The sequence below is a fragment of the Ambystoma mexicanum genome, chromosome 4q (assembly GCF_040938575.1).
Source record: "Ambystoma mexicanum isolate Mex_15411 chromosome 4q, UKY_AmexF1_1, whole genome shotgun sequence".
NCBI lineage: Eukaryota > Metazoa > Chordata > Amphibia > Caudata > Ambystomatidae > Ambystoma > Ambystoma mexicanum.
Genome location: NC_090928.1, coordinates 1,095,711,495 through 1,095,739,070, shown reverse-complemented (window position 1 = coordinate 1,095,739,070; position 27,576 = coordinate 1,095,711,495). Strand labels below are relative to the sequence as shown.

The window sequence follows — 27,576 nt, the reverse complement described above, 5'->3', positions numbered from 1 at the left end:
GTTGTGTGCGGGACGTGCTCGCCCAAAGGGGAGTGCAGCTTGCACAGGTGGAATGAATCACCACAGGTGGAGGCCATACAGCCTGAAAACACATAAATTGCACACCCAGCCTCCTCCCACAACCACACCCACTCCGAAATGCTACCGGCAGGACTAGCTATGTTGGCCCTGGGGGACCTGATAGCACTGCAAGTACTCCAACTTCAAGAAGAAGACGAACACCAACTACAACCGGCCGCACGGCGGAGACGCAGGAGGAGGAGGAGGGCAAGGCAGGGCCAGCAAGGGCCGCCAGCACAGCCACTACCACCACGCAGGCAGCCCGCAATCCCACGCCTCCGAGCACATCCGTTCAACCTCACTGATGAGCAGATCCACACCCTCTACCGTTTGGACCGGGACACCATAACCGCCATTGTGGACATGACACAGGCTGACCTTGTCAGCATGATAGATAGCCCAACCGCCATCCCACCCCTACTGAAGGTGGTGTCTGTACTCCACTTCCTGGCCACAGGCACCTACCAGCACACAGTCGGACAGTTGCATGGCATATCACAGCCACTGTTCTCACGGACACTATTGCAAGTGCTCGATGCCCTCCTGAAGCACGCAGACGACTACATCTCTCTACCACGCTCGGAGCAGGAAATTACCAACACAAAAGTGGGATTCCATGCACTTGCCGGCATACCGGGTTGCATTGGTGCCATCGACTGCACCCATGTGGAATTGGTCGTCCCACATGCCATGGAGGCCCAGTACCGCAACCGAAAACAATTTCATTCTCTGAATGTACAAATGGTGTGTGACTCCAACAGGATCATTACACATTGTTGTGCCCGATTTCCTGGATCAACCCATGATTCTATGGTCTTGAGGAACTCTACTATACCACGCTACATGGAGCGACACGCAGGGAACAGATCCTGGCTACTCGGTGAGTCTCATTTCATGCATGATGATGTGGGGTATGTGATGCGGCAATGACCTGGCAGGAAGGGGGGGGGGGTGCGTACGTAGCAATGGCATTCCTCAAAATTCCTTACTTGTCCACATACAGGTGATGCCGGGTATCCACTGAAGAGATGGCTCCTCACACCAGTCCGGAACCCACGGGACCAGCATGAGGAGGACTACAACCATGCCCACTCACGTACCCGTGTAGTCATAGAACAGGCATTCGGCCTACTGAAGACTCGTTTCCGCTGCCTCAGCAGGTCTGGCGGGGCACTCCTGTACCGCCATGTGAAGGTTGCAAAGATGGTCATGGCATGTGTCATGCTCCACAACATGTGCGTACGTAGAAATTTGCCCATGCCCCCTGACGCAGAACTGCAAGCACCTGATGATGGTCATGATGAGGGTGGGGATGTGGCAGCACCTCAAGGAGTCTGCGAGGCAGAGGAGGGCCGTGACATTCGTCAGCATCTCATAGATGCATGCTTCTAGCACTCACGCCTGGTGGCTGATACATGGACACGGGACTCGTGGCACTGTGTGTGTCTGGAACATGCACAATATGGACTGTACGCCTATAATGGCCTCGTACACAAAGATCAATGTCCACACATCTCATTGCATGATCGTGCATTGTTTATGGCATATGTGATATCATGTTAAACACCCTATCGACCCGCCACCCAAGTGAGCCCAACACACCCCCTCCACCCTCCTACCTCCCCCCCGAACACCAGTGTCCAAAGATGCTCATTGTCAGTGGGCAGTCGCTATTGCAAGCCCCCTCTGCGGGTATCAGGGGCACCCCTGCCTGTGGAGCGCAGGTTCCTCCCAGATCTACGTTGGGGGCTGCCCTGGACGGAACTTGCAACGGATGATGTCTCTGCCTGCTCACGTCCATGCATGTCCCTAAGGGTTTGTGAGAGCTCAGTGAGCACACGGCGCACTGCGGCAAGTTCGGCACATACGTCTTTGGACGTCGCATGCAGTTCCCCCCTCAGGCTCTCGGTGCTTCTCTCCATTTGTACTCTCAGGCTCGCAGTGCTGCTCTCCATTTGTGCCCTTAGTGTCTCTGTACTTCTCTCCATTTCTGCCCTAAGTGTCTCAGTTGATGTTTCTATGTCTGCCTTAGTGCCCCCACATTCATCGGCATGGTCCTTGAGGAGCGTGGCCAGTTGCTGCTGTTGCACGATTACCTGGTCGAGGGACTGTTGCCTCTGCTGGGCCATGGCCATTTGCGGTGGTGTCACAGAGGGGCTGATCACCTCATGTTGCCTTGCCACAGGGCTTGTGGGGGATGGCCAGTCGTCGTCTTGTGGGTGCCCCTGCGTGGTATCCTCATGGTGTACGGGATGGAACAGACAGGGGGATTGAGACAGGTCATGGATGGATCTAACTTCGACATCCCCGTTTTCTGTGTCGGAGCATGCTGCCATTAATGCAGTATCACCTATGGTGCTGCTGCCACCAGAAGCAGTGCCTACTGTGGCATCCATTGGGGGGACCTGTGGTGGTGGTGTTGTGGGCATGCTGGCTGCTGGGGTGCCTGTTGGAGTTCCCTCCTGTGTGCTATCACTTGATTTGTGCTGCTGCCGTGTCTTGATGCGTGCAGCTGAGGTGGAGGGTCTTTGGCCGTTGGTCTTGGCCCTCTTTGCAGGTGTGCTGGTAGGGGTGTCCTGGAGCTCGTCGTTTGGATCGGACCCTGTGGTGAAGTAAAGGAGGGCGAGCGTTATTAATGGGTCTGTGGGAATTGGAATGGCAATGTATCACATGCATTGGGGTGGTACCTGAGGGTGATTTGGGTCGGGGCCTTGGAGGTGGTTTCATTTGTGTGTGGAGTGTGGGTGCAGTTGTTTGGCAGCCTGCAGTTAGGGTGTGCCTGCTGCACGTGTAGAGGGTGTTTTTAGGATTTTTAATTATTTATGTATTTGATGTGAGTTTTAAAGTGTGCTATCAGGCCTATGTATGTGGACGTTCTCCTGGACATGTGTTCCTGTTGCACTATGTGGGCACGTGGTACTTCACATGATTGGACGTTGTGGTTTTGGCATTGTTTTATTTGGGACACCTACCTGATTCTTCGGATGTCTGCACTCCTTTCTCCATCCCTCCGACTCCCTCTATGCTCTCCATTCCAATGGTGGAGGCACAGATTTCTTCCCAGGGGGTCAACTTGATGGGTGATTCCGATCCTCCCCCGGTAGCTGTGGCAATGTTGCGGTTGGCAGAAAGTATGCTACGGACGCGTATCCGCAGGTCGTCCCATCGCTTTCTGCATTGCTGTGGGTTGCGGGGTGCGGTCCCCACCGCACTTACCCGCTGTGCCACCAGGGCCCATATGGCCTTCTTGTTCGCAAGTGCCGTCCTGGTCATTTGCGTGGAGAAGACGGCGGCAGCATTCTCCTGGAGGGTCTCCGTGAGCACGGTGAGTTCCTCACGGGAGAAGTGGACCTGCCGCTTGCGGTCGCACGCTTTCTTCGCTACTTTTCCCATTTTTCTTGGTTTCACTAGGGTGGATGACGGGTTGGGATGTGTCTCAGGGTAGTATTTTTTAATGGTTGTGTGGAATTTGTGGTTTTATAGGTGTACGGCGGGATGTTTGCCGTTTCCGGGACCATGCTTTTACTTCCGTTTCCGTATATTTACGGTCACCGTACTTTCCGGTTGGCGCTCACTGCGGTGTCCGCTGAGATGGGTGGCGGTATTGCACCTAGGGCACCGTACGGCGGCGGTGTGGGCCGTTTTGGGGTCATTTCCGCCATCGCGGACTTTGCACTTCCGCCATGGCGTGGTGCTCGTGCCCGATGGGTCGGAATGAGCCGCACTTTGCTCCATCGTGCAATGGCGGAAACGCTATTTACGCTATGGCGGTCCGGTCGGTTGATTTCCGCAAGGGTCGTAATGAGGGCCAATGTGTTCTAACACATTTTGAATAAATTTGACTTTCCTTAGTTACATGGGTGGGGTAATATAGCTGTTCAAGCGTGACCTTTAATAATGCTCCTGGCATCACTGGCTTTCCAGTGCTGTCCTGTCACCATAATGATTCTGTGGATAAAGAACACCCCCGTCGCTTCCATAATTCCTGTTGTTCCTCTGGTGCACTTCCTTACTTTTCCATTAATTGGGCCATCAGTAATTTAATAAACCCTTCTTGCATCACCATAACTGAGACTACTTTCTCCTTGATACTTGGTGTATCAAAATTTGAAATGTCTGGATAATATGCAACCCTCGTGGCTTCTATGTCTGCAGCTTCATTCCTGCAAGAAATAAAGTCTGTTTACTTAGTGTGAGCTGTGCATTTAATGACCACTGTTGTTACTGGGAGTTGTAGTGCTTTAATAAGCCTGTCCAATAAAGATGCGTGCTGCACTGGAGTGCCGTTCGCACAGAAGTATCCCCTCCTTTTCCAACATGCTAGCCCTGCGTGTATGATTGACATCAGATTGGCAGAGTCACTGTACACTGTCACTTCCTGCCCTTTGTGTTTCTCAAGCGCAACAATGAGCGCTACCATTTCTGCTGCTTGCGCCAAAAAGTGAGACGGGTTTCTTGTACTTGCTACCACTTCAAATTCCCCATTCCCCCATCTATGCCTTATTACAGCTGTGCCAGAATGCCTTTCTCCACTAGTTTGATACATTTTTTAAGAACCAGAGAATTTCCCCTCCTGGCAAATTGTTTTCTTTTATGCAATGTATATCATCATAAAATTCAACATAATTCGCACAGTCATGCACATGGTCTCCCTCTGTCACGGGCTCAGCTATAAACATGCCAGGATTCACTATTTTACACCTCACATTTTTGATTGTTGGGTTTTGAAATCATTACTTCATACAGAAGCTCTCTGAGATGTCAATGTACCTTGGGGTTTCTCTAAAATGGCAATTGCGAATGTGGCGGCTTCCAATGACTGTTGGCAAGGAAAGTGTCCTTTCATAACTGGGTCTAACATCCCACTGTTGTATGCTAAACATGTATACCCCTACGTGGTCCTCTGTGTAAGCACTGCAGTCATGACTGTCCCTCTCGTATGTGAGAATAAATAAAATTCCTCAGCATAATTGGGAATCCCCAAAATAGAAGCTGTTCCAATCCCTCCTCCATCTCCTCAGTCCATTCTATTGTAACTTTGTCCACTTGTGCCTTTTTTAAAGCCTGCAAAAGGGGTCTTGTGTATGAACTGTAATCAAACACCCAAGCTCTAACATAATTACATAGTCCCAAAAATGGTTACATCTGTTTTACTGTGTACGGTTTTGCAGGTTTCATGACTGCCTCAGCCATTTCAGGTGTCACCTTCTTTCCCTCATGTGAGATCAATTGTCCTATGTATAACACCTCTTCTTGGCAATACTGCAATTTTTCCTTGTCTACCTTGTAGCCCTTGTCTGCTAGGATAGTCATCATCTGAAACGATTCTTGTCTGCACTCATCTTCTGTAGTGCCACAAATTAAAATGTCATCTACGTTTTGTATCGCTGAACTTTTCAAATCAATATTACGTAGGTCCATTTGGCAAACTCTGTTAAAGTGTCATCGTGCATGCTCCCAAACATCTGGAGCTGGCTGGCCTACCCCAGTCACTGGCAAATATAAGGGCTTATAAAGCCCCAAAGGGTTGTCTTACAACTTCCTGGGTTGGCGCCAGGCTCATAATATTCCATCTGGTGATAAACTGCATGGGACTACATACAGCCCAGCCGAATGGGATGAGCCATCCAGCCTACCCTGGGTGTTGCTGAGGGACTACTTTACCTGAGATTGCAGGATGAGCCTGGAGGGACTATTTTACTTGGAACTACTTGCAAGGCTATTTAAACCACACCCTACAGACAGAACACGCTTTGCGTTATTCTGCACTCCTGCACCGTAACGCTCACCTTGTCTGCTTAGCTCCAGTACCTGAACTTCAACAGCCACGACTGTTCTGGAATCATGATCCATCGGCACCTGAGAAGAAGAGAAAGAAAGGAACAGGGATTAGTACAGCTACTGAGGCCTTAACTGAAGCACTCCATCCGAAAGGCTGCGCCTTCAGCTGCTCTCCGGATCGTCGCACCTGCAGAAAAGAAAGCATCTGCAAGAATAGCCAATACTCACCCGGAGACTTCTTTCTTCTGGAGTTTCTTTGAGGTGGTCCGTTCGGTCGCCGTGCCGGAGCCGCGCTGCATCTGCATTGCAGAAAAAGGAAAGAAAACAGCAGCTTAGTCGTGCATGGGAAAGGAACCATTATTAAAGACATTTAGAGCCACACACTCGCGCTATACTCATCCGCAGGATATCTGCTCAGCGTTGTAGGAAGATGCAAATCTTCATCTGAAAACCGCCCAAGGCCATGCCTGAAAGAAAAGTAAAAACTTGGGCAATAAAGACATTTCGAGCCACGCTCTCGCACTATACTCACCGGCAGGATATCTGCTCAGCGTTGTAGGAAGATGCAAATCTTCATCTGAAACCGCCCAAGGCCGTGCCTGAAAGAAAAGAGAAACAAAAGTCAAAACTTGTGCAATAAAGACATCAAACAACTATACCAAGCATCTTTTGGCATTGATAAATACCTGCTGAGTCAAGCTATTCACGACTCCACTACAGCCCCCGCAAGATCAGTGGAGGAACTCGATCCAGGGAAAGACTGAACATATTGCGCCCGTGCTAGAGATCGCAGGACGGAGAGTCCACCATTAAAAAACCCAAGGTGAGGCTGAAGCAGAGAGGGGGCATTAGGAGGTCACGGGAGGTGGGAACCAAACCCGCTCCTCACGGCTGGCTAATATCTTATTTTGATATTTTAGGCAAACGCTTCCTGGGAAGTGACAGTGTGTGAGAAGTCACGTGCAAGCCTCATCACTCAGCCCTGTGTACCGCCAGTACAGACATCATTCATGCAGCTTTGTGCGATGCCCCCGTGGAGACCAGGTGAGTGTGACATAAAGATAGATGGAGACTCACAGTACCCTTGTGGTAAACTAGTGATATAGGAAGAGTGTGGGGAGTAACTGCTAAGTATGCGCTCATCTCCTGTATTGGAACTGGTGATCAAGTGCAGCAGTTGCAACATGCGTGGCCCCCCAGACCTACCGCATAGGACAAATGTAAGGATGTATGTTGCTGGTCTGCGCAATGACCTTTGAAATCATAGTAGATACGGCTAAATCCCGCGCTTTACCTCAATCTACACCAAGGAGTGTTATTTAAGCATGCAAGTGCCTAAATTGGGTGATGGAAGGGTAATATAACCCTGCCATCACCCAATTTAGGCACTTGCACGCTTAAATACACAACCATACGAAATTACACCCATATTTTCGAAATGAAAATAAAGTCTTTCTATGCATGAATCATGCTGTGCCGACCATCAGTTATCCAAATATAGTGTTCAATTTGTCCACGTGCTAGGCACTTTGAGGGCTTTCACTCCACACGGTTGCCAGCACCATCTAAATGATCCCTGCTCTTCACGCTAAATTTGCAGGCACCTCCACGCTAGAATTCACTTTTCATTTCCCGACAAGAAGCTGACTTTTTCCACTTCTTCCTCACACAGCGACCATGACTATCTTTCTAACTTGATCAAGCCTCAAACATCACTGCAATTCTTTCACATGAACGAGTTTCGAGCACCATCGCTGGAACGCATACCTGCAATAAGGTATGCTCCACACTAGTATCACTAAGCCATGTATGATATTTCATACTATCTTGGTAACTTACTGTTACCTCTTTCCCTGTAGATATTTTGCTACAGACGCCCGCGCCATTTGAGGTGCTTCCCTGAAATTACTTCGTGTTCAACCGTCGATAGAACACAGGTAGGCTTTTAGAGCGCAGCTCATACACAGAACACCCTCTGTGTGGCACTTCTTTTCTGACACCCCCTTATATGTCACCTGTCTCCATAGGCGTTCACCAGCCCAAACTACGTCCTGATGGCAGTTCGGACCGTTCATCTGTGAACAATTCCTACCCAGTGAAGGCTGACTAGATCCCGAACCAGAAACACCTGCATAAATATGTGTCGACTGCAATAACATACTACTAGTCTATCAGTAGTATTTGAAATCAACATCATATATGTATGCTACTAACCCTCACTTAACCAACTGTGATGCAACAACAGTTTGTCACCTGTTTCACTTTCCATTGTAAGCCAAATGAGGCTCATATGTGACTTTTCCATGTCTGTTTTTGTTTTTTTCTGTTGTTAACCTACTATTTTTAGATGTGTGTCCAAATTTATGAATAAATGTAATTATTATCCAACCTCTTTCTAACCTATCTGTGACCCTTAATGGCTAGTATTCGCGAACTAGCTTCCTGCCTCTTTTAAGCCTATTTCCTCTACACGATTTACCAGGGGTAGCTGTTGACTCTCCCTTTTTCCTTGTTTATGCCAAACGCCTTTTCTGAGTCAAGCCCCCATCGAACAAAAAAGAAGGCTTTCCTTGCCCCTATATTCCTTTAGAACATAAATGAAGTCAAGTCTTGTGGAAGTTGGCAAAGTCTCATTTGACTGTTTTAACATTAATTTACTAAAGCTCTCAATACATTTTACATAAAAACCCACTTAAGAACTACAAATTCATCTTAAGTGACATCATAGTACATGATAAGAAAACCCTATGAGGGATTGTGGTTGGCTTAAGGGGAACATCTAAATATACTTTCTATGAGGGCTGGGATTGTGATTGGATATCTATAGTCAGATGGGCAAATTAGTCTTGTTTATAGTGCAAGTCATCTTCAACACCTATAAAGTACACAGAATACTACTGGTTCTTACACAATAAGGCCCTTCGTTATATGGCCCTCTTTAAGTGGTTGGCATGTTCGTGCCATGTCTGGAACATTCGACACCTTAGCAGCACGTAAGCTCATACCCAGGTGCCGAGAGGTGAACATGACTTTGCTTCCCACCCAATTAGCCCCTCATCTCTCATCGCCCATGCCTTCTGCCATGCAAACATCTTTGAACTTGGCCTTGCTGTAGATTATCTTCTCTTGGGAATAAAAGTTCAAACACACACTTATCACAGTTCTGGTCTGCATGCCCAACACATATTTCCATCCTTGGCTCACATGACAGGAGATCGTAATTTGGCCCGTTTTGCAGTAATTAATTGTCCGGAATTAATAAACTTGGCATTCATGGTGTTCTTTCTTTGCACCTTAACACGGGATGATTCAGCATCTCACGGTTTCTGTTCTTCATGGATAGATAAACAATTCTTGGCTGCTTCAGCTTTGATACCAGGCCAAACAGCTCTCCATTCAAGTCCGCGATCTCCAGCTAATTCTTTGTTACGACACCCATCTCTTGATCCTTCTTTCTCTGTTGGTTTGGACTTACTAAAAATGTGACACTGATGTCCAGACACTATACAATTTGTGGCTTCACCTGCACTTTTTTCACTACGTATAGCTAACTTCTATGATTACTTAGACTACTTGTGTTGCTGCATCTGTACCTTCATTGAATGAGTTGCATTTTTTGGGGTGTGTCGCAAACACATGCAATCTTCTTTTCTGCATAAAGATGTTCTCTTGATTCCTTATTTCATCATCAGTTTCTATAAGGTCCATACATTTTCTTCTTCTTGTCTTCTTAGTGAGTCACTCTCACTTCTTGTGACATCATGAGCTTCTCTTTCTCTTGTTTTCATATTCCTTCGGGGACCTCTACCAAGAGATTGTCATCTCTAAGGGCATACATCTGGCATGGCTTTCTTAATGGATACCTTTTCTCGAATACTCGTTGCGGTATTGTCACAACTTTCTGGTGTCAAGCATGGTGCAGTTTCAGGCTTCCAACATGCAGGCGGTAGAGCGGTGGGATGTCCTGCAGAGGCATTCAGGTGCTCCTCTACCGTTGAAAATGCATTCTGTTACATACTCATTCAAATTTCGGATGAATCAATCTGCCTGGATATTGGTGCAATGCTTTCTTTTGACATGTGTGCTGAGTGGTGCAGCTGATCAAGAGCTACCTTCAGTAAATCAACGTGCATCACTGGCTTCCCTGACAGATTTTGGTGCCAAATTAAATCAGTCGGGACAAGGAACACCACCTCTTCTTCCAGAAGATGCTATACTGTACTGATGCTATGCCCTGCAATTCTGTTATCTGTGTAATCTGTAGAGCATTATACAAATCTGGTAACAGCACCTTCTGCTGTAAAATGCCTATAAATGCAGGTGGCTGATCGGTGATGTATGGCAGATAAGCTGCCTGTTTAGGTGTGCCATCTGCTGCCTCATTGCAACGTGAAACAAAGTCTTTACCTCCTGTGTGGGCAGCACATTTGACCACTGCGAGAACAGTTGGTAACTGCAACATGTTGATCAAGCGGGACAGCAAGTGTGAATTCTGCAATGGTATCCCATCACTTTTCCTGAAACCCCTTCTCCTCCATTTAGTCACCCCAGAATGTGCTGTGGAGGTAACATAAGTTGAAACACTGTAAACAGTGTTTCAGAAGCCCTTACACATCTATACTGCCATTATCAATGCCACCAGTTCACCCACTTGTGCTGAATAATATGTTGGCAATCTCATCTGTGCTGCCACTTTGAAATCTTCCCTCCTAAAAGTGCACTAATGACAACCCAGTGTTTTAGCATCCCATGTTCTGGTCAATCATCGACCCATCAACAAAGAATATTTCTCCCTCTTACCCCACTGTTTACTGACCCAATAGTGCCTTTTCATATGGAGTATAGTAATGGACATCATCACCCTCCTGCACTGGCTGGGTCCCGTAAGTCACTGGGTTAACAACATGGCACCTCATGATGTGAATTGCAGGGACTGAAAGTATAATTCCATACCCTGACATTTGTTCGGTAGTTAGAGTACACTTGGACTTTTCCAGAATTGCAAATGTTGCATGCTCTACATAGAGCTTTACTTGTCAATCCATCATTATTGCTGAGGATTTTTTGATAGCGAAAGCTTCTGCTATAACCGCTTGCTCGCAGCGGCAATGTCCCTGCATTACAGCATCCAAAACACCACTGTATTAAGCACGTTTTTTTTTTGCCCTGGAACAGCCATCCTCACTTCCCTGTTGGAATGTGAAAACAGGAACAATTCTTTGTTGTAACCTGGAATAGCTAATAGTGCATCCTTGTATACCCCTAAAAGCAACTGATAATGTATGTCATACATATAATGGGTCCCTTTTGCTTTTTGTGCTGCCCTGGGATCCTGCAGTAATGGCATGGTGTGACAGGAGAAGTCAAATATCCAGATCCAGCAATAGTTGCATGGATCCAGGAGTTCTTGCTTCTCTTTTACAATATTTGGCTGCAGCATATTCCGTAGTGTTGCTCCCTTTTCAGGTGTCAGCCTCCTCCCTTCGGATGACAATATCTGCCCTAGGAACACTACCTCCTTCTGGCAGTATTGCAATTTGCCTCTGTTCATCTTGTACCCCTTCTCTGCCAGGAACATCAACAGTGTTTTGAGTCCTCCCTACACGGTTCCTCTGCACACCAGGAGGCCATCCACATAATGTATCACCATGCTCTGTCTCTGTAAATTTCCCAAATCTGCCTTGGACTCACAGTACCCCTGTGAAAGTTGGGTGTGTTCAAATCCCTGCCTGCAGTAAGAAAACACAGTACGATACCGGGAATCTGGTTTAAATGGTATTGAAAAGAACACATTCTTAAGGTCAAACACTGTGAAGCATGTAGTTAGTGCCCATGGAAATATTACACAGGATCGTGGCTGGATTGGACACTTGTGGAATCTCTGCCTACACAATGTCGTTCAGTGGCCAGAGTTCCTGCACCATCCTCCAAGTTCCCCCTTTTGTTTTTTTCACAAGATACACCACTGGGTTGCACAGGGAATCTGAATATTGCATTATGCCCTTTTGCCATAATGCTACAATGGTGTCATATATCCCCTCATCCTCCTACTTGGACCGGGGGAACTGTCTGACACAGGGCAACACAGACTCCCTCTTAAGTTTGATGGACACCACCCCAATCCCCTTTATCAGTCCTACGTAATAGGGCACGCTGGTCCCAGATCTCTGCAGGTACCTTCTGCAGATACCCCTGCAGATAGGTTGTCTTGCATCTCTTGAGGATTACCAGTTGTATGACCTCCCTATTCTGTACACGTAGGTGACAGGGTATACTAATGTCGAACACCATCTCCCCTTTGTCCTTGTCATCATCAAAGAGTTGCTCATCAGTCAAGCCAGTCAGGCATTGGTCACCTTGTCTTTCTGTGAGTTATTACCACATCAAGATTTACTGTGATCACAGTTCCTGTTGCTACTTCTTTGTGCACTCTGGGTCTGAACAGAAATTCTGTGGGCAATCAGAAGGTGTGGTTTCTTATTCTGTGTACCAATTCTAACAGCACCTCCACCCCATAGAGGTATAACTGTGGGTATATTGTGATCCCTGTTGTGCATTGGGTGCAAACAGCATTTGCAACATTGCGCATACTTTGTTGTAATAAACCCCAGGAGTGAAACACACTATGCCCATGTCAGCTTATGAAATGGCCATGTTTAATTTACACATAATGCTCAGCCCAATGGCAGGAGGATGTTCGGATGAGGCAGCTGCCTGGATCCCCTCATTTCTAGAAAGCAGGACATCCAGAGTTGAATGGGTAATTCAGGTTCACTCCTTGAAGTGTTGAAATGTGGTGTTCTGCAGAGGACATGCCGCTTGCCATCCCTGTTCAATGTTTATTGCCAACCACTGTGTGTCTTCTTGGATGATCTAGGAGTCTGCTTCACCAATTATGCAGATGACACACAGCTCGCCATCAAGCTTTGTGGAACATACAACCATACAAGAAAGACACTGTGAGAGTGACACTGAACTATAATGTGACACAGAACTGGATGACATGTGATGGTGTGTGTTTGAATGCTGCTTTTGCTTTTTGGTTCATCTCAATCTAGAGGGAAGCTCGAGGATTCTTACGCTACCTCAGACTACTGCTAATAGTTAAACCTTATGTATCAGAAACCAACTGCACAACCTTGATCTGAGAATTAATTATGCCCAGGATTGAATATTGCAGAACCTTAAATATTGGCATTAGTAAGGGCATCTTAGGCTATCTGTAGGTCTTGCAAAATGACGCTGTACGCCTGGTGAAAAATGTGCATAGATGTGAGCCTATTTCGTAACACAGAACACATTTTCACTGGCCCTCGGTGGAAGCCAGGACCCGCTGTAAGGCACTCACCATTGTACATAAATGTTGCAACGTGTGAGCCCCAAAATACTTTAGAAAGTGCATGCCACCAAAAGAGCTACTAGATCGAGTTATGAAACACGTCTGATTGTTCCTAGTAACCAATGGGTTAGAGGATATGGCAGATCCTTCATAGTACAGGAAGCTACGACATGGAACAAACTTCTGAAGAAATTGCGCGCCAAACCCAATCTTTTGAAATTTAGAAAATGTCTCAAAAATGATTCTTTTCTGATAGCTATGGACATTATTGTGATTCGACCAATGCTTCTGCACTTTATTCCTTTCCTCTTTCTGCGGCATGATACCTGAGACTCCGTCGCTATACAAATGGACGAATAAATAAATAAATATGTTGATCAGAGTTCCTTTGGAGTACAATAGGAGTTCATCTATTTCCTGATCTCCAATGGTGAGGGGTAGATCTTTTGTGATGAGAACCATTACAACAGCCCCAGAGAATCCCTGTGTGTCCATTACTCTGACCAACAAGGGGAGTCTTCTTTCTCTAATGCACATCAGCCAGAAATTAAAATGCCTTGCCACCTGTGCTTACTGCCACCTGTGGTTCCTTTTCCGTGTCTTCAGTTACTGATATGATTGGGCATACCAGAATCCTCTATATGCGGTCCTATTGTGTGTTTATGTTGGTGCTGTGAGTAGGAAAGGCTTGTCCCCTAAAACCGCTGCACCCATATCGTGTGGTACCGTGCCCTTTGAAAATAGGGTAGTGTCCCATTGCTAGTGAGTTATCTGAGCTTGTCTATACATGAATCTGTGCCTGTGCCTGGAGAGGATTTGGTGGTTGATTATTGCTGAGGGGTGCCATCTGTGATCAAGATGAATGTTGACTGTGGCTGTGAGGCTGATCTTACTGGTTGCACAGGTTTCTGCTGTTGGAGAAATGCTTGTACATTCTGGCCATTAGGGATACCCATGGGTTTCCTTGATGGCACTACTACTCCTGTGGCTTAATCTGAACATTGTGAGGACATCTGTAGTGCATGGGCTGCATGTTGCTGCTGGTTCTGGGTGCATTGCATAGGCTGTGTTTGCTGCTGCATTTCTCCATAGTGAGGCATATTGGGGTAGAGTGGCAGAGAGTAGGGGCTATATTTTTCTTCGGCAGGTACCTCCCTCTGGAATAGTCTTCCTGATCCTCTCAGACTTAAGCCAGACCTCCTTAAGCTGCCCTCTCTGGGCCATGGTGTGAATAGTAGCCCCAATGTGTCCCTTACCCACTGGAAATGATATTTAAATATCTCAGTGCTGTGGAAGTGCCTCAGACAAGTGCTCCAGTGGACATGCCATAGTAGCAATGTATACCTTATCCTGAACCCTTTCGAACATTGGAGCAGCAGTGCCTGAAACCTCCCTTTTGCTGCCACTTTCCCTCTCCCAACTACTACAATAAAATTCAAATCTACTTTTATAACCCAATAGTCAATTCCCATTACCCGATTTCCACAATACAAATGGTCAATCAAATCTTTAGCAGATGTCTTTAACACACAATACATTATTTATTCTACATTTCTTCAAACCCACACCATACAACCAATTACACTCCTCACACTCCTCATTCCCTTGCACGTCCCACCACCTCCAATAACCCCCACTGCATCAATCAAAATATACCAAAAACACAACCAATTCAACCCAAGCTAAATTCCGCACTCAATTCTACTTTTACCACAAATTCCTGTTTTACAATTTACAAACTTAGCGAAAGCCCCAACCACAATAATACAACTCCACATATATACTTCTAAACACCACAATTAAATATTGTTATTCTTCCAAAGAATCATACATTTCACACAACTATTACTCCACATCAATTTCTCAACACTACTCTAATGTCAACATCATATTTCCTGATTAACAAGGGGGGTCCTGGGTGTCCCTCTGCCAGACATTTGTCCTGGTTACAAGATACTTACCCAGAGTCTTTAGCTCACTATCTTTCACAGATAAGAAATATCCTAAACATATCAGTCTTTGTCCTACCCTGGGGCAGTCCAACACCGAAATGCTAGGCAATTCTCCTCTGAACAAGAGTACCAACAGCAACCCCAGACACGTGTTTCAGTCTGGTTGGACCTCATCAGTAGGGTGGAGCTGTGCTTCTCTAAGAATAGTGATCAAGGGGTCCACGTCCGAATTCCCCTAGTAACTTAGGGTGGGTCCCGAAGTTATCTATAGTCTTTTTAGTCTGCTCATGTCACCTCCATCATCTTCCCAGTCTTCCAATGATCCCCTATCAGCACACATCCCTGCCCATCTTCATTGCATGACATACAATAGGCATAGCTCTGTGTATCTCCTGGTCGTATTGTAACCCAGTAAACTTCATCATCAGCTTTTTCACCCATGGTCAGTTTGTTAATGGGCTTATTTTTTATCATTTACCCTATCAACATTCAGGGGCACCATACATGTTCCTCTCCTTTTGTTAATGTATTGTCTCAACATGGTTTTGCCAATGCAGAAGGTGATGAGCATGAGAACCAATGTGAGGATAATCACTTAAAATACTTCTGAGAGCCAAGCACGCACCCATGGAAAAGGGGTACCCAGCCAATTGTTTGATTGCACTCCATTAGATTTGTTTGTAATCTTCTCATGGAGTGTCTACATTTCATTGATAGCTACACTCAATGTTCCATTTGATGTTTCTAAATTGGGCACTATGGTACAACAGCTCCTCCCTATCTTGGCACAAACTACTCCCTCTATGGCATTCAGAAGGTCCAACACATACCTATTCTTGAGTGTCAATAAACGTACCACCTTCCTTTACTGCATTTAGGACCTTTGCTGTTGAATTGGCCACAGTAACTCATACCTGGTGAGTTGTATACACTTGGAATTAGCTGATGTTTGCACACTTAAAAGCAGCAAAGACATAAAAAGTGGTTGCCTTGGAAAACAGTCTTTAGCACCTCTCACATTGTTTGCTCCTTGTCTTGCTGCACCACTTTTTCCTCCAACCACAGTGGTTGCTACTTTATAGAAAGCCCCATGTTTTTGTTGCTTTGGGGCACCACCAGAGCAAGGCTTTGCATTGTAACAATCACACAAACCTCACTCCAATAGGGAGGAACCTGGACGTGGGCCTTCGATCCACATGCCCACCACAGGTCCATGATGACAGCTGCCCCCTGCATCAGCGCCACACTCCTCATCACCTTAGCACAGCCAGTATTAGTTCTCAAATGGATGGAGCCCCTGGACCTGAAACACAGAGTCAAACCTTCAGCACAAAATCACATTATTCCCCCTCCCACTGGCCACCATACCACACTGACCCTCTTATTCTCATTAATGGTCTTGTGTGACAGCAGGAGATACTATGTTCCTCTTTATCCATACATTACCGTCATTTATGTTCACTTATCATTTGCTCTCCCCTTTTAGAACCTTGTGTTATATATTCTACTATTATCTTTTTGTTTTCAATTTGTTCGGCCATCCTGTCAAGTTGCATGTAATTATTGTAATTATTTGTGAGAACCTCTTCTCCTTCCTCCACCCACTGGACAGTAACACTTGCTCCTTGAAATATACCTCTAGTTTTGCAGAGGGATAAGTGCATTAGGCCCCCTGCTTCCTCATATGATACAGCCTGAGGCAGGAAGAGCTTGGGTACCCCTATTATGTGTGGGATGTCCTTTCTATTCCACACACATAACATTTCATCATAGCAGACATTCCCGGAAGTTACATCTTGCCCCCTTTAAGTGTTATGATAGAATCCCTCACAAATGTTTGAACATATTCCATTATTTTTTTTAAGGAAAAAACATAATAATAATATGAATCATATACTAAAGCATTTTAATATTATTGCACACAAACAGGATAGACATTTTTGGCTGTCTGTTTACGATAACATTGCCCTGTAAAACACCATCTTCGTCTCCCCTTGCTGGTCTTCTATAAAACCATACTAATGACAATTGGTGAATACTTCCCATCACTTTGCACTCTGCTCATCTTCACTGTGGGAGCTGGTGCTCTTGTCCCTATGCACGTTGGCGAGATGGACCCATCCTCGATGACCTTCAACTTTGAAAGCCATTGGTGTTGAGTATGTCACTGTATGCGGACCACTAAAATGTTCTTCTTTACACTTTCTTACTTGGTTTTGTATAAATACTTTGTCTCCAGGATTGAGAAGTGCTGCTCCTGGAAATTCCCTTGCCTGCTCACCACTGTTCATTTCACTTGTTTTTGCTCTGTCTGTGTCCTTGAGTTTATTTGTTGGGGTAGATAGGCAAGCGATATTGTAAGTTCTGTGAGGTACATATGGAACTCCTGCCCAAGAATGTTAGAAGAAGATTTAACACCATAAATTGTATGTGCCAGAGAAATAGGTCCATGCATTCACCAGCCAGTAGAAATGTCATGAGGAGTGAGGTGATGGTCTCCTCCAGGTGAATTTCACAAAGTAAAAAGAACAAAAGGTAAGCAGTATAACCAAGTCTTACCAAGCATCAGTGTTATCTTAGCCAAACACTCTTTTAGTAGGCCATTCACTTCCTTGCCAAACTGTTGGCCTTTGGGTGGTAAATGGTACATAGTTTGTGCCATATTCCAAGAAGTGAAGTTATTTCCCCAATCAAATCATTTGCAAAGCGCTGATCATTATCAGAGGGATTTCATCTGGAATCCCCCACCTCAGAAATGCCTCCCACACCAAAAATGTAGCCGCTGAATGGGTGTCAGTACGGGCACAGGGACCAGCCTCAATACAACGTGAAAACGGACATGCCACAGTAATCATGTATCTATAAGAGTTACATCTATCTTGCATGTCGACATAGCCCATATGCAAGTTGTGGAAGGGCCCACCCGGTAACTGTAAAGTTCCTTGTACCACATTCAAAGTGTGACCAGATAAAAACGTTTAACATGTCATACCATTGCTCACAAATTCAGACACATATTCATATATATTTGTCACAAACCAATCCTCGCTTATGCCAGAAGCCACATGCTCTTTCAATACATGTGCAGGGTAGGAATGTTGTTCCAGAGCCACATTCAACAATTTCCTTGACATTACCACCTTGTCGGTGCTGTCTTGCTGCCAAATCAAATTGGTTGGAGACAGCGAGTATTCCCTTTTCATCCAAAGTGCTTTTTCATCATGTCATTCATCTCCCTGTAATTCTATTATCTGCACTAAAGATGGTGCATTACAGCCCGCTGGCAGTGTATCTTGTTTAGTTGTTTTCATCAATGCAATTCTCCTTCTCACCAGGGAACAGCACATGTGTCCCTTCTGGTAAATATTCTGCTTTACTTGCTGCTCCGTCTGCTCTTAAATTACCCAATAACATCTTGCCCCCCAGATGGGCCTTGCACTTTATTATTGCCAATTCTACTGGGAGTGGTAGTATTTCTAATAATTTGCTCAAAAGTGCTGCATGTTGTACCCTCTCCTTTCCCATCTTGCTAGTCCTGAATGTACTGTAGATGTTACATAAGCAGAATCAGAAATTATATTTACCATTTGCCCTTGTTATATGTTTAGGGCCTCAATTAAGGCCACCGATTCTGCTACTTATGCGCCGTAATGTGCTCCCAGTCGTGTTTGGGAGAAAACTGTGAATTCTTGTTCCTTGTGTATTTTTTTGTCTTACCACTGCTGAACCAGATTGCCTCCATCCTAAATATGAGTCGATACTTGAAGACCAATCAATAACAATTATGTCTGCTTTGCTTGTCTTGTGCTCTTGTGCTCCACCTGTTATCCCTGTGGGGAAGGGAAAGGGCCATTAGGTGTAAATTATTCTGGTCAATTGTCTAACTATGCCTGACCCTTTTATTGGAACAAGTCATGGAAACGGATCTGGTGTTAATCCGTTGTCTTTCGTGTTGTGCAATATTCTTCGTGCAGGAAAAGAGGGGGCAGCGTTTTGGAATATCCTATGTGATAGGATGGGGAAAAGGTGTTCAAAGAAGAAGGATTCCGCGACTCACCCATCAGTGTCCCAACCCCACTCCCCAAGGACCCCCTATCCAGGTGACCCTCGCACACTGGTCAACCCCCAGGAACTGGATCCAAAAGTGATGGCCGTGTGCTGGCCATCTGGATGACAGATCCCTGGGGACTAGATAGGGAGATAGGGAGATACCTTCAGGTTTCTCACAACGCCTACAGGCCAAACCGCTGTCTGCGAACATCGCGGCAAAAACATGTTAAAAACACAACATTGCACTTGTCGAACTAATGAAACAATCTCTGAGGAGGTGAGGGGAGATGAGGATGGGACGGGATATGGCCTTAAAAAGCCAAAACACTGCCCTTTTTCTTCACCAATGTCCGCAAACAATCGGGGGAGTCCTGTGACATACGCTAACTTATTAGATGTTCGGAGGCCTTCATGCTTCTTTGTGCATTACAAGGTTGGTGAAAAGCAGTTTTTGGATGGCTTATAACTTTGACACCACTCAATGAAACTGTGCCATATTGTGGAATTTCATTCTAGACCTGATTCTGAATGGTTTTGGAAAGTGTGGTGCTGTTTTGTCAAGGTGGAACAAAATTAGAGGGGGGATTTGAACATATTCTGAAGGCTTATAAATGTGGTGCTATTTGATGAATCTGCACAAAGGTTTGCAAAGACATGTTAGATCTCTAAGTAAATGTTTTTGCAAAGTTTTATGGGATTTTGTCAAGGGGGGACTAAATTAGAGGTGATCAAATCATTTTTAGATGGCTTATAACTTTGTTGCTGTTTGACGACTGTGGACAGATGTTTTCAGACAGATTAGAGACCCACCCTTGAATGTTTGTGCAAAGTATGAATGGATTTTGTCAAGTAGGGGCTACGTTATGTGACTATTGTATGCACATAATATATATAACATAACATAATATACATATGTGGGTGGATTTCCAGTAAACGTGTGCATTGGCAAGGTCCTGAAGCATGGTTTTGCAACTTTGTCCATGTTTATTTTGTGTCTTAATGTAGGTACAACAAATAGTGATATACCTTTGGTGACTGAGGTATATCCTGTGGCATAAGGTCAAGACCCAGACAATCTGGCTACCACGAGGGATGAGCAATGGGGATAAAGTGGCCATGTCCACCAGGGGCTGGCTATTTGGTAAAGTTTTTTGAAATTGGGATAGGTCTGAAAGGGGAAAAAATGTGCTTGTGGTAATATCATCATAGGGTTCTCTCTTCGTCTTCCGCAGGCTGCCATGGAAAGGGAAGAAAGGCTCTGTACGCAGCTTGCCTTCTCTTTCCATGGTGGCCATCTTGGAAAGGATTTTCCTTCCTACAGTGGGACGCCGTGTGCGTCCTGGTGTAGGAAATAAAAGGTTGGGTCTATATTTTTTTTTAAACGTTTACCCACATTCGTCAAACGGCAACAAAGTTATAAGCCATCTAAAAATGTTGCGACCCCCCTCTAATTTTGCCCCCTCCTGAGAAAATCCCTCCAGACTTTAGAAAAACATTTATATGTCGATCTAAAATCTTTTTGCAAACTTTTGTGTTAAGTAGCACCACATGTATAAGCCTTTACATTATTTTGGGACTCACCCTCTAATTTTTGCCCCTCTTGATAGAATCCCATCAAACTTGGCAAAACCATCCGAATTAGGTCTAGATTCCACAATTACATGCAGTTTCATTGAGTGGCGTCAAAGTTATAAGCCATCCAAAAACTGCCTTTCACCAACCCTGTAATGCATAAATAGCCACAGATGTCCTAGAATATCTGAAGTGTCCGCGGACACCACAGGACTGTCCAAGTGTCACAGATTTCCCCCCTTTCTCACCTGACTTCGATGTTTGCTGGAATTCTTGGAAGGAATCTACTTGCGTACGGATCAGGTTTTGTACAACCTCGAGCGAGCATCTTCTGGTTCGAGCGTGCGTTCAGCGTTCAACGTCCAGGGGTACTTGGAAGCTCCGAGAAGTCCAGGAAACGAGGGAGGTGTGCTCGGAGGCGGTACATGACATCCGGGAATCAAGGCAGAACAAGGAGGAAGGAAAGGTAGAGGGGGAATCGAGGGTCTGGGAACCAGGAAACAAGAGATTAGTTACAGCGAACTACGGAGCACACGCCTAGCCACTACAAGCGGTAGCGTTAAAATGCGCAGGGCCGTGGGGGCATGGTCTCTTTATAGAATGTGCTACGTCTGACGTGGAGGCTGGTGGAAAGCGTTCCACGTTAGACGGCCATGTTGGAAGTACTAAGGAGTGCAAGCCCCATTGTGTCAGGGACCAGGAAGTCCAAAAGGGACGCGTTCTCTGGATCATGACACCAAGGGCATCTGGAGTGTTTGCAGATTTCAGGGATGGAAAACACCTGTTTTTTGGCTTCCTATGGCCATATCCCATCCCATCCTCATCACCCCCACCTCCCCAGAGATTGTTTGTTGAGTTTGACAAGTGAAATGTTGCGGTTTTTTTTCTAGGTTTCTACTGCAGTGTCCATGGACTTCGGCAAGGGTCCGCATATCCAACCTGGCAGGCGTTGAAAGAAAACGGACACATTTCATGCTTTTCCGCATCCAATCAGCGGGTGTGCCCGATGTCCGCAGACTTCACAACACCCAATAGGCCAATCAGATGACTGTCCATGGACCGAACAGGGAAATGGGTCTGCGGACCGAACCCAGATATAACTAATTGTTTTTACCTACATTTTGGTCGTTTAAAAAAAAACGACTTGACAGATTTACACCAAACTTACAAAATCACGCTTTTGGGACCAATCCGCCGCTCCTGCTGCACATTTGGTATAAATACATCCAGCGGTTTGGTCTGTGGTAAGCTAAGCATAACTCGTGCCACCACCATGCACTGCTAAGACAAACACCCATGACATCATAAATGACACCACAAATGTCATTGATGATCACCAGAGTGGGGAAAGCGAAAGAGCAATTTACAAAAGTGAGCTCCTAACATTTGGTGACATATTCGTAGATAATTGAATATGTAGACAGAAAGGTGACATTAAAACATTCATGTGAAGAACCCAAGATCGTTGGTGGGGAAAATGCCTATATGTAGCATTTGCTCCTGTGGGAAGTGTTCCTGAGGAGATATATATTCTTTAGGACTAGAATATGTATCAACACGTATATAAATGTATTCATTATGTTTTTTTGTACATCGATGCATGACATAACAGAATAATTGCACACACGCGTGGAGAAAAAACAAAGCAAAACAGCAAAACGAATACACCAACAAAAATCACATGTAGAATCAAAAGAATTAAATTTGTGTAAACACACTGGGCCTCATTACGACCCTGGCGGAGTGGGTTTACGCCAGCGGTATTCGCGGCGGACCCTTCCGCCCTACTACGAGTTCCCGTAGCGCCATGGAGCGTTTTCCGCCTGGTTTTTCCGGGCGGAGAAATCCATGGCGCTACGGGACCTTGTTGTTAATTACGCCACCGTATTTTACGGTGGCGTAATTAACGCCTTCCCCACTCCCATTATGCCCTATGGGGCAAAAATGGGAATGGGGAAGGGTAAAATGGGGAATGGGGATTTACCGCCCCGCCAAGGTCGGAATGGGGCGGTAAATCCGCCAACCCCCATGGCGGTATCGGCAGCTTTCCGCCGTGCTCCATGGTGCATATTGCACCACGATTTCTGCCAGGGTCGTAATGAGGCCCACTGTGTATTAGAACACTGATATGAATTCTCTGTCAATAAGTTGTTACTATGCAGGAAGTGATTGCAATTGTGGACCACTTTCTGTCTAGTCCAACTGTAGATTAAATCATGTTTGCACGTCAAGAGAAAGAGACCAACCACAGGTTCCTAATAGAGCTGGGGAACCTCACAGTGGGTAGAGATTTAAGAAACCTCATAGTGGGGAGTGGGAAGGAGGAGAGAGAGAAAGAGACTGGCCAAGGGATGGGAGGGCATCCAGGAGACCCAAAGTGAGGAAAGAGAAGGAATCCAACCCGGAGTGGGAAGAGGACCGACTAGCCCCAGAAAAGGGAGAGCACAGAGGAACTCCAGAGTGGGAGCAAGAATGAGATCAACCCCAGGAACAGGAGAACAGCGAGGAACCCTGCAGTGTGGAGAGGAAGAAGGATACCCAGAGGTGTGAGTGGGAAGGAAGAGAGCCCCAGAGTGGGGAAAAGAAGAACTAACCCCAGTGTGGGGGAGTAGAAGTAGCAGAATGCCAGAGTGGGGAGAAAGAGACTAAAATAAAACCAGAGTGAGGGAATAAGAAACATGATTAAAGGATGAAACATGTGAGACTTATACATTTGAAAATGAAGAGAGAGACCTGGTTAGACTCTGGAACAGTATACCAGCACTACCAGAACTGTACAGACAAGTAAGCTTTAAACCCAGCTATTGAATCACTGTGACTCTGGATCAATATGTCACGTATGAAACACATTGTCATTAGTCCATTTCATCTTTACACTGCGCTTCCCAGATCTGAGGACTAAGGTCTGTTCACATTTACTTTACGATCCTCATGCCCATGTTTATTAAAGGGAAGCATTTCAGCCTCTATTTCTAATCCTATGTCTGTGTTCCACTTCAGACGTGCCCATGCACCTTGGAGACATCGATATTTTCCATTTGTGGTCTTCCAGCTACAGGACTTTGACGGCTGCAGGCACATTTAGGAGGCTCTTTTGTCACCTTTCTAGGTATGAATTGTTTTCATACTTTGTAGGTTCACTGCTTATCCTGCACACAGGTGATGGCAGCTACAACTATTCTTTAAACTAATCCTTGTGGTTGGTTCTTCTGTATCACTTATTCACGGTGTTCTTCACTCTTTCAAATGAATTTAGGGGCTATGGTGTCCAGCGGGACAGTTGTAGGGATGGGGGCCCTGTTGTGCTAGCCTAACAAGGATGGTTTACCTGACGTTTAGCCACATTTGGTGGCATTTCTATCCCACCATGCACGTTGAAACCTCAAGCTGCTTTTCAAATTTCTTTTGAAACTATCTCATTTAATGTAATTTAATTTGATTGCGTTTGTAGGGGCTGAACATTAACATCTATTATCGCCTGAGGAAGGTGGTTTTCAACTGTCCTATACCACCGAAACGCCGTTGCCGCCACGCCTTGGCTGTAGGTACGCAAGTACCCTGCACCATTAGACTTGGCCCTACACGCTTATTAGCGGAAGGCGTAGTACCTTACTTCAGCCTGTGGCATAACCTATGTGGTTTTTGTCACGCTTAAAGCAACTGTGTACATCATTTTCAATCAATTGCACAAACTGTTTTGTGCCTTGTTGCTTAATTCTTTTTTGCTTCATTGGCTAAGTACGGCATTATGTACCTTTAATTGTATTAACAAAAACACTACTTGGATGTGTTAATTGATAATAATTCAAATTTCTTTCTAATTAGTAAGGGCTAGTTAGTCATAGCTAATCTTTTTCTTCCTTTGTGATTTCATACCTTCAATTTATGGTGACTAATTGCACTGCCCTTTGTGAAATTTTTGGATGGATAAAAACCATCAATAGCATAAATGTTTTTTTTTTTTTTTTTTGCTTAATCGACTATATTTGTTGTATCATCTCATGTTGTTTTCCTTGTTCTTCCTTCCTCTCTCCCCTTCCCACTATTTTGTCCCTTTTCTTTTTACATAATTGAAAGTATATTTTATCTTGTGCAGATTGGCATACACATGTTTTCACTTATTTGTGTTAATATTGTTTATGTACGTAACTAGCAACCGGCTATATCTGCTGTTCCATTTGAAATAATAAAAACTTCTATATTTTTATACCTTCTCAATGGTTATAGAGGTTTATCTGCATGGTGTGACAAAAACACATATATGTAAATTGAATGATTTGCTCTGTTTTTGCTATCAGTTTAATAGGCACTGGTAGCGGCTCAAACGATATTTAAACTCAAGTTTTTCTGGGAACTTCCTTTTTGTTATAATTCTGTGCGCTCCATTGAGTTCCCGGTGCACTGGAGCTCCTCTTGGTCTCTACTCCCAGAAAAAAGAAACATATTTAAATAAAAAATAAAAAATAGAGCATTGGAGGAGAGGTTCAAATCCTGCTCATGCGCCTGCTTCTTCTTTTCGAAACCAGGTGTCTTATCATCAATGGTCTGGCTACAAAGTGCGTTTTTGTGTATTTAAGGGTAAATAAGGGTGAACACGGGCATGAAACACTTGTGTATAGGCGCGCTATAAATGCCATATCATATCCTGCATGCTGCCTCTCATCCTACTGACACACTTAAAATCGTAGATGAACGTTATTTTGCATTGTGAAAGTGCCGCAGGAGAACATACTTTTGTGAATTTGTAGAAATTCAAACTGGAGCCAGGCATATTTACCATTTTAATTAAAGTCTTCTTTGAGACCGGGATAGTCGACAGCAACCCTGAATTTCACATGCAAGGGTTGGGAGGTGAGTCTAAGTAAATGTCTAAGTAAATGTAAATGTCTGACTCAAAATCGAAACAAAAGCTGGATCAGAGTCTGGCAGAGTGTGAAGCAGCTTGTTACAGTCCACTCTTTAAACCAAGAGTAAATGATTGCTAAGAGACAAGGCTGTAATCTACACACAGTGTCACTCACCGACTAGGATGAGGATAGATAGGCGGCTGGGTTTCTCTTCGGGCCAGTCTGGTATTCACAATTTTGATTGAAGAGCTCAGATGGGGCCTCCAACCGAGCCTCCTCTCTGAAAGGGAAAAAGACCTTTAAAATGATATGACCCTCTACTGAATGGACAGTACAAAGAGCCTGATCATTCAAAAGGGCGGGAAGAACACGCCGCCATGAAATAACAGCTGCAAAGTAAAGAAGAAGAGATGAGTTTTATGCGACAAATACTCAAATAGAAATAGTCAAAACTGCTACAACTAATACCTGGTGTTTTATCTTCTTATTGGCGCACAGATTCCTACTTAGAAAACAGATAACACTATCAGGACTGGTCGGGGTAGTCTAAGATGAAAGGTGATAATTATTAAAGGCTTCTTACCACTAGTAGTATTGGGAATAATCCAAGGGTGAACAAAAACGGCAGTATAAAATAACAAACAGGAATGTTAGTGAGGGTTCTAACCCTAACGGCACGAGCAGCGCACTAGGTCCGGGTTGGTGCACTCCCTGCGCAGCGTCCACTTGTGCACTTGTTGGAAAAATGTCCCAAATCCGTGCAGTTCAGAAATGGCAGGAACAGTGGACCCCAAATAGCTGTAGGATATGGCGTTTGGAGTTAAGTGGAAAGAGTCAACGTTGATCACCAAATTGCTGGGTAAACTAATGTCTGAAACCAACTGAGCTTTTAAAGTGAGAAAAACACAGTGCTGAGAAGAAGGCAATCCAAAAGATAAATGGGCAGATTCTTCTCTTCCATGCAGGCAATAAGTGGAACACAAACGCTAGGCAAAGCAGTGACTGGAGGGAGGGGGAAAGGTCCTGACAACGGGCGGGCGGCTGAAGTACAAAATCATCAAGCAGGGCAGTCCGTTAGGCAGTTGCGAGTCCCGGTACACTAACCTGACAAAACACGGCAAAAACAGGAAGCTAGGCAGTCCGTTAAACAGGCAGAGGTCAGGTTTACAGAGGTTTCAAAGATGCAGCTGAATACGAAACTTCAATGGGTTTGGAACTTCAATCAGAAGCGGCGAGCTGAATGCGAACGCTGCTTATGTAAAAACCGAAAGTAAAACGTCAGAGCACTTTGATTGGAAGGAATTGGCACCTGACAGAGCAGCAGAGAGGAATGGGAATCGTAGTTTTATTTTATTCCCTGCCGCAATCTCCAGTGTGAAAGGAACGGAGGAATGAAGCGCCGCACACCATAAGGAAAGGAATTAACAGTGTGAGTGCCCTTTGATGTGTGAACTCGTCTCCTGGAATGCGGTGCACAGCGAGACGTAACACACAGGTACATTTCGTATAAACAAGCGCCATATTCAAAAGAGTGAGGAAAGGTCTGAGAATATGTTGCACATGTTAGTCTAATCGAAATGCTGGCTCAACTGGGAAAGCTATTTGCAAGAAATGTAAACGTGCATTTGCTGATGAATTCATTTTCAGACTTTTAGGAAGGTTTCTCTGTCTTACCTTATCTTCTAGTGGTTTGCTTACTCCTGAAAGAAGTGGTTGATAATAGGTAAACCCTTCCTCATGTAATATGTATGGGCTTTTCCACTCCTTTTGATCGAGGTACCCTCTGAGCCTAAGTGGTCGGAGTGCACACGTCACTCCTTCATGTGCATTAATGCTGATTCACGGTATCTATACAACAACCTCGATGGGGATGAAGGTTGATGAACAATTGGAGTTTTCTCAAAGTATTGAAACCAACAGTGGTCTAAAAAGGGTTTGATGCTTGCAGCTTTATTTTAAATTTATATGGGCCTCA

At 45.1% G+C, this 27,576-nt stretch overlaps 1 long non-coding RNA gene across 1 annotated transcript in view; it reads right to left on the bottom strand.

Annotated features, from left to right (window-relative positions):
* Positions 1-26,854, bottom strand: part of LOC138467147 (uncharacterized) — a 325,193-nt gene extending 298,339 nt beyond the window's left edge. The window contains exons 1-2 of the long non-coding RNA XR_011268074.1: positions 26,706-26,854; positions 25,776-25,881 (exon numbers count right to left, since the gene is read on the bottom strand). This is a non-coding gene — a long non-coding RNA (uncharacterized lncRNA). The remainder of the gene's footprint in view (positions 1-25,775; positions 25,882-26,705) is intronic.
* Positions 26,855-27,576: the final 722 nt, after the last annotated feature.